Below are 8,882 nucleotides of genomic sequence, written 5' to 3' on the forward strand. Positions count from 1 at the left end.
AGTCCATCATGTAAAACATGTGCGTGCAGAACAGCAGAAAAGGTTTGTGTCCAACCCTCAGGGTGGCATTCAATAAGTCGTAATTTCATTGATGTCTCCATCCTGAGCAAAACCCAGCACACTCTGCAAAGTGCTTTGGGACTGCTGGAAAGTTACCTGGCTTTTCTCCAGGTGTGGAAACTTCTGCTTTTAAGAGTGACAAACCCAGACCTGTGAATGGCACGTTTGGGGCTGAGCAGTGCTGCTCTGTTTGGAGCAGTCCTTTGTTGCAAGCAGCAAATCCCAAACACAAATGACATCTTAACACTTCTTGTCTGTGAAGAGCTGAAACTTGAGAGACAAAAACCAAAAAGTAACCACATGCTGCTTAAGCACAGGCTTGGCTGCCCACCAAGTATTAGTGACCACAGTGACTGTACCCTGGTGGAGAAACACAGCCCAGAGCCGGGTTTCACTAACAGCTAACACAGCCCAGACTAACAGGTCTCACTTGGCATCTCCCCTGGTAACACCAGGTCACTGAACAACTTCCCCATGGACAGAAAACTACTGACAGCCACTTACCCTAAGTGTTTTATCAAGTGGGAGCTCATATTCCTGAGTTTCATAGAATCATTAAGGTTGTAAAACACCTTCAAGATTCCCAGTGAATTGTGCATCCATGTTTACATTAGTTTGCTGCTGGACCCACAAGGATAATGATTCTCTAAAAGGGCTTTGATTGTTACTTGTACTAAGAATTGTGTTGCAAAAACAATTGGCATCACCTAAAACCTGAAGTTTTCCTCTTTGTCCTCAGTCTACAGGCAAACAGCAGAAACTGGCTGCTTTCCCTTCCCCTCCATACCTTTCCTGTGCTCCACCACAGCATGCTAGAGAGAGGGAAAAGAGCAGCCAATTTTCTTTCAGAGGTGCTCCATTGGGAACCCATTGGGAATAAGCCTCCATCTTTGTATCTGATTCAAGTGTTCCCTTATCTGTGGTTGTTCCCTGGGTTGGAAGGGTTGCCCTCCCTCACAGTTACAAGGAGTTTCATGCCTTCTCCTCAGTGGAGCGCATCGAATCAGCTCTGCACAGCCCCTGCCCCAGCACAGGAAAGGACAGAAAATGGCTGTGGTGCTACTGCCAGGGAGCTCCCCCCTTCACAGGGGTGACTAAAGCAGCTCTTGCAGCACCCGATACCCCACCTTGCTCTTAAATCAAGCTGCACTGGAAACCTACCAAGCATAGCTCAAATTATTGACAGTGCCAAGCAAATGCGCAGGGAACTGCAGCGTGTGCAAAGGGAAAGGGAGATCAATGCCATCTTTGACAGATGAATGAATCTGGGCAGAGCAGGGGACTCAGAGATTTGGGGAAGCTTTCTGAAGGCCCTGAATAGCTTCCTTGAAGGCTGCATCGCTCACTGCACTGTGAGCTAGGCTCCACAGAAGCCCAGTCACGCCACTAGGGATGGCCCACGCCGACCCGGTGGCACTGCCGCGCAGGCGGCAGAGCCAGGCAGATGCCGTCTGCAGACTGGCAGGCACTGACGCAGTAGGGATTTAGCCCAGTTAGAGCTTTGCAGAGCATAAGCTGCACCCTTACATCCACCTGCTAAAAAAGCCCTGGCAGCTGCTAGCTGCAAGGCAGGCACAGCACAGGAAACCCTCTCCTTCCCACCATGGCCTTCGCAATTCCCAGCACAAGCAGTTACACAAATTGCAAGAAGAAAATCTGATCTGCAGCGTTACTTTATGATTTAACCTTGGTTCAGCTCCCCTCCTGCCCTCTGCCCTGGTGTGAAAAACTTGCCTGTAGTTCTGCTTTGACTTCTCCATACATGAAGACAGTCCTGGTTGCTTGGTCACAAACAGGTACTCACTGCCTCCTCCCCACATCCCAATACCTACAAAAGACAGCTCTTAACATCCAAATAGCACCATTGTATGGGTCACACACTCCGTACAGTGAGGGACTGGGGCAGAGGACTCTGGTGGAACCTTCCTGGAGCCACAGCAGTGTTAAGGGTGCTCCCAGTGCACAAGCGTGCTATGGGTGAGACAGATTTCCACCCAGACCCCCAGCACTGCCCTCCCTCCCCTTGAGGGAGCTGAGAGTGCTGCTTCTGTAGGAAATGTGAGGTCAGGCTTGATTACCCAATCTCTGATCAAAGAGTAGAAAAAATTGCACAGAGCAGAGAAAGCGAGTTAAGAGGAAAACAGCACAGCAGTCTCCAAACCCTGCCATGATCTTCTCTCAAATGGCCCTGAACCAGTTGTTTCTCTGTGACTCATATTCCTCTTCTCCTTTATCTGCCCTTTTTCCTTCCAGACTTGTTAGAGAAGGCAGGTTTAGGCATTCCTACGAAGAGAAGCAACAAAGGAGCCCTTATCTCAGCAGGGATGCGCGGCTGTTTCTGCAACACCGGGGTGGGGTGTTGCCTTGCAGAGGCGGAGAAGCGCCGCTCCCTGCTCCCCACTTCCCTGTCCCTGCTCCCCAGCCTCCCTGTCCTTGCTCCTCACCTCCCTGTCCCCAAACCGGGAGATGCCTGCACCAGGACACGCTTCTTCTCCAGGGCAGGCATGAGTGTTTACTGCCAAGGCAAATGCCCATCCCACATGGCTCGGTGGTTTCATGCTCTGAGCACCACATCCTCTCCCTGCCTTCTGCACAGCTTGAAGTGCAGCAGGTACCGCTCCTGTGCCTGCACTCAGCTGCTTTGGGCAGTGAGGACAAACACGCAGAGGTGTGGGGAGTCCTGTTCCCACCGCCACAGGCTGCCATGGAACCCACACCCACAGAGGCGCTATTTTAGGCACAGGCAGGCCCACAGGTGTGGCAGCGCCCATGCGTCATCTGGGATGCAACCATCCCAAACACAGCCCAGAGTTTTGGCATGGGAACTCCTGGCTGGAGCAAATCAAATCCTCACACCGTGTTGGGAAGGCCAAATCAAAAGTGTCAGCTATTCTTCTAGAAAACAGAGAAATATTGTGTCAGCTAGAAAACAGAGAAATATTTAAGAGGTTGGGTAAAGTTCTCCCACCTAGAAAGGAACACAGTATGGGTGAGAATGCATGGCAGAGCAAAGAGATGGCAACACGGTAAACATCCTTGTGTGGAAAAATCTGGGTACAAATAAAGAAAATACCAGCAACTTTAAAATCTCTTCCTTCCTCTTACAAAACTCAGAAAAATATAACTTTTCTGAGGGGAGGACGGATGGGGGAAGAAGGAACACAACTACACTGGTGAGACCAGCAAACCTGAAATGAAAAATCAAGTTAGCATTAGTTTATAGATGTGCTCAGCACTTTACGACCCAATTTACATGAAGCAAAATATGCCCTTGCAGCAGAGGTAGCAAACAGTATCTTCAGCTGCATGAGGGAAAAATGACCAGCAAACAGAGAGAGGTGATTCTTTCCCTCTGCTTGGCACTAGTGAGGCTACACCTGAAGTCCAGCTGTGGGCTCTCTAGTAGAAAACAGACATGGACATACCAGAGAGAATCCAGTGAAGGGCCACAAGGATCATTGAGGGACTGGGGCATCTCTGCTATGAAGAAAGGCTGTGCAAGGTGGGTTAGTTCAGCCTGCAGAACAGTAGGCTCAAGGAGAACCTTATGTGTACAAATACCTGAAGGGAGGGTACAACGAGGAGGGAGCCAGGCTCTTTCCAGGGGTGCAAGGACCAGAGGCAATGGGCACACCCTGAAACACAGGAGGTTCTTTCTGAATTGCCCTCACTGTGAGGGCAAATGAGCCCTCATTGGGAATACATTGCCCAGAGAGATGGTGTAGTCTCCATTCTTGGGGATATTAAAAATCCACCTTGACACATTCCCGGACAACCAGCTCTAGGTGGCCCTGCTTGAGCAGGGGGTTGGTTCAGACAACCTCCAGAGGTCCTGCCAGCCTCAGCTGTCCCATGAGTTCCCACAGGAAGCAGCAGACAGACACCATTTTCCTTCTCCCATTTTACACAGGTACAAGACCAAGAGAACATGTCACAGATTTTTCCTCAGCTAAGGGGTTGGGTCACTCTTGGTCTCACATCACTGGTCTGACAGCACACAGGACAGAGGAGCAGAAGGGAGGACCTTGCGTGGCACTGTTGGTCCCTTGCTCCTGCCAGCAATTGTGTTTTATTTATTGTGTGGACCAACAAAGTTCCTTTTAACCCCACTTAGGTTATCACTGGGTGCTGTGGTGAACAGCAGGAGCCAGAAACGCGGCAGGGGCAGAAGCTGGCCCCAGGCACCTGTACACTAGCACTGATGATTGCACAAGTGGGACAATGCATACCTGACGCTCTTCTGACAACCAAAACAGCCTCTTAACATGGGTACCAACAGAGAACACCAGATCCAAGACAGAAACTGCAGATAAAGCTTCTCAGCCAGCAGCTCTGGTGCCAGGTATTCATTGCTGAGCCCCACCTACCCGATGGAGCCAGGCGACAAGCACAAGACATGCTGATGCTTGTGCTATAAGCAGATTGCAGTCTCTGCACTCGCTCTACCACCAACTGCAGACTTCACCAAACCCATCTGCATCCTGGGGTGAGCCTCCCCTAACCAGCTCTGAGTTACCCAGCCCGCTCAGGTGAGGACTGCAGGGCACAGCCGGGCAGCAAGAGTTCACCACATTTTTGGAGAGCTGCTGCAGAGCACCCAGCAGTGCTGGGAAATCTCTTCCAGGGCAGGCAGGCACAAGGCACTCCAGTTCCTTCCCCATGTGTGGTTTTGGGACAGCATGGCAGGAAGTTACTTGTCTCCAAAACTACATCAAAGGATCCTTAGGCATTTGCAGCTACTAGGAATCACACACTGAACTTGCCAGCATTAATCTCTAAATGCTGACCAGCAAGAGCAATTAATTTTTTTACTTCCCAAATTGCTCCTGTCCCTTGGAAAAGGGTGACAGGGAAGGTCCATGTTAACACTGTACTCATATGCTGCTCAAGACCTGAAGCCACTGGTATGCAGCACATCAAGATTGCTTTGTTTAGGAATGAGCAGAACTGCACTGTGCTCATTTGATTTGCATGAAATATTCCCTGCAACAAGTCAGATAAATTAGTTTATTCACAGAAAGATGAGATTTTCCTGGACCATATTTAACTTACATCAAGGGAAGTAACAAACCCTTTTATCACATGAACTAGGAAGTACCTCAACAGAAAGTAATATCCTCTGCTTCCAGTTGTCTTGTGACACAAACTATATGCATTACTAAAAGCCAAAGAGAATAATATTCAAAATAGACTTTTTCATGCACTCCTCCTCTTATATCCTATTGTTTCAACACTGTTAAGAACATTACACAATGCTCTTACTTAAAATCCAGGTTGATCTTTCCAACCTTTAATCCCATCTCTTCAACAAGTCAAGTTATTGTAAGTAACTTTCAGGTCAGATGCACATGAGTAGTACTTGCACAGACCTATTACAGACTTATTTTTACTTTTAATAGTAACTTTAGCTTCCAGATTACAAACTCCCCAAAGCCCGTTCCCACTGAAGCTGGTTGCCTTTCCTTCTGCATGTGGCAGTAAGCACCACAGCACTTTGCATGCTCTCAGCAGGCTGAGGGGCCAGGTCTTGTTTCTTTTCTCAGCGTAGCACTTAGCTCTGTTGTCTTCCTGATTCCCAGCAGTGCACACATCCCACAACCTGCTGTAACACCACAGGAGAGCTCACATCGTCCCGGTCCCACCGGAGAGGCAAACTCAGCCCTCAGGTATTTATCTCCCAGGGTAATACCCTGATAAAGCAGATATGCAGCCAGCCAGGTGGGGAAGGAAGGAAATTACCTATATATTTGCACAGAGGGAGCAGATATCCCAACTCATTTTGGAGTTGTCATTCTGGAGAGAGCACAAGCCTGCAGTGGGACAAAAAGGTACCAGAAGGAACTGATAGCTATTTCCAACAGACAAAGCACATCCCCTTCTTTTGCTGCTGAACACATTTCTCAAAGACTGTTGATGTTACACAAACCTGGTACAAGCCCAGAGGTCAGAAGTGCTCAACAGCAGCACCAGGCTCTATAAAAAGAATAGTCTGCAAGCCCTAACTCATTACAATGCAGCCTATGATTAAATTTGCATAAAGGCAACAGCTTTTGGAAATAAAAATCTAAATAGGAAGTCTAGCAGCAGATGCTAAAATGAATCAGCACCAAGACACACCTGTAATAGAGTTGACCACATGTACTTTTCATCAGCAAAAACGACTACCTAAGAAAAATCAAGAGATGCTCCTGAAGGTCTGACTGTTGAAAGATTTAAAACCTTGAACTCATTAGCATTATGCCTCTGAATATCTGAATAAAATCAGCTCTTTCTTTCTGCCTGAATACTTATTTATTCTGGGGGTATCATCTTGTCTGAAAGGATTTGTAAAGGAGGTTTCTTTTAGAGAAGTTCTTACCATTTAATCCAGTTACCTTCTGTGTAACTGAGAATGACCCTGAACAGGGCAGGGAGGGAGGCTGTGAGTGCAATCAGGCCTCTTGGCATCACCTTGGCCTTTGCTGCTGCTGCTATGTGTTAGCCTTCTATGCTTGCAGAAATTACCCTGGCATGGAGTTTTAAAACTAGGCACAAATAACTGCGAGTTTCATAAATGTAAAACTTCATCTCAAGGGACAGATTCATTCACTTAGATAGGACCTGTTAGATGCACTAAGTGACCATGAAATGCCTTCTGCTCCTTAGCATATTTCACTGTCAACTCAACTGATTCACTCTGTTAATTTTTATCCTAAATGTGTCCAAGTGCAGTTGAAGCATTTTGACTTTTACCCTGGGCACATATAGTATTTCACAGACAATTAAAAATTTGCACAGCAATTAATCTCTATTTCAAAGAGTGAGGTTCACATTTCTTACTCATTAATGAGTTTCAGAGAAGGCTCAGGTCCATGCAGTATAGCAGAGCTGTGTCTCATGTACAGCATGGTCACTGTGCTGCACTCCCAAGCAGCTCCCCAGTGCAGCCCAGCAAGGGAACAGAGCAGAGATTCTTCCCAGTGAGAGCACCGGGAGAAACCCGATGAGTCACGGGAGCCAGCTCTGGCAAGAGACCGGCTGCAGGCACAAACAAGTAGCTCAGATTTCATCAAATGAAAGGCAACAGAGAGCCAAGAGACTTTCTAATGTTTACTACAATAACTTGCTATTGGAGGGGAATGGGGGGACATCAACACTTTGACTCTTTTCTGACTGTATCTGCTAACAGAACCAGGCGTGCTTCTCTCAGTTCAAGATTTACAGGAAAATGCAAAAATCACAATACAATCCATAATCTGATTCCACACAAACATTAACCAGTAACTACGACAACCACCCTTTCATCTGCATTAAGAGATTAGCTTAAGCATATCCCCCGGGGGAAAGCCTCACAATACAAGGTTTCTGAATGCGATTTTCATAATCTGCCTGTTAGAGACGGGACCTTAAAAGCCCCACTGCAAACTCAACACTCATTAATCCACTCACCCATTTTTTAAAACTTTGTTTCAACTGAGTAGCAGTGCTTGACCCTCAGATTACAGCTACAGCAAGAACAGCTGAATTTATCATAATGGCAGTTTAGGTGCAAAAGCTAAAATTAGTAGTGTTCAACTAAAATCTTCAAAAGAAAGACTCTTCCCTTTCCTTTAATATTTCCAGCAAATTAACTATGAAGTACTGGTAAAGAGCGTGCAAAATGTGAACTCAGCTAAAGCAAACATATACTTATTTTTCCAATGCAGAATCTTCAACAAAGCAGAAACTGACTGCAGAGCCTTGCAAGAGACATGCACACTGTTGCTTTTATTTCATTGAATTTGGGGAAAAAAAAAAAAAAAAAAAGGGGGGGTAAAACTACTATAAGCAAAAAGTACATAAAAAACAATGACTGCCCATACATAACCACTATTTTATGATCTGAAGAGAGCTGAAGTTTTGGGAAAAGTACCAAGTTTCCTCTCCTGTTTGATACCCCAAGAAGTCTTCTCCCCAGGGGTGGTCTGACAGGACTGAGAACAGAGACCTGTAGCGTTGGAGCTGGGCTACTCCAAACACAGGATCCTCCAGCCTCTTCCAGTGACTGGGACTGCCAGCTCCAGCAACCAACACCAGTCCAACAAAACCCAAATTTTGCAAAGTGCTTGGTCATACTTCTTTTAAACCATTCTGTAAGTGCATAAATTGGCTTCTAAATCCATAACCACATTAATTTCAAAATTAGTCTTAAAACCCCTTCTGCAGGTTTATGCTCCCAGTTTATTGCTATCTCCTGACAGTAAATACACCTGCTGCTAAACTACTTATCAATGTAAAAACCAGGCTGCCCTGTTTTCTCTCACTTTTGAAGGCCCACAGTTAAAGAAAATTAAACACAAGCTTGAAACTATACCATGTATTTGTAAATAAAATAACTTGACAGAACAAGATTACAAAGTACAAAATGAGCCCTTTCGAAAAGTTTTAACCACAAGAGAAGTCAATGTTCAGTCCATTTTCAGATGAAAAATTCCACACACACTCATTGGTTTGGTTACAGCTTCAGGCGTCAGTGCAGCACAGTGCAAGTTTCATTCACAGATAATAAGATATATTAAGTAGGTACAAGTACATTCTCAAAATACAGGATGTGATCTAACTCTCAGAAACCCTTTTCCCCGCTACCAAAAGGTGCTGAAAAGCAAAACATGGAAAACAAGGAGACGGACTCTTTAATAAGACAAGTTAATATTTGACAGCTTAAGAAAGAGGAAACAATTAGATAAGGAAGAAAACTATTGTTAGTCATTGGAAGGTTATGTACGAGGGAGGTTTGTACTTTGATTCTACAGAAAAACAGAAGCTAGCAAGTCTCCACTCCCGAAATAGAAATACCAAGAGGT

Source organism: Prinia subflava, chromosome 1, assembly GCF_021018805.1.
Source record: "Prinia subflava isolate CZ2003 ecotype Zambia chromosome 1, Cam_Psub_1.2, whole genome shotgun sequence".
In the NCBI taxonomy this organism is placed as follows: domain Eukaryota; kingdom Metazoa; phylum Chordata; class Aves; order Passeriformes; family Cisticolidae; genus Prinia; species Prinia subflava.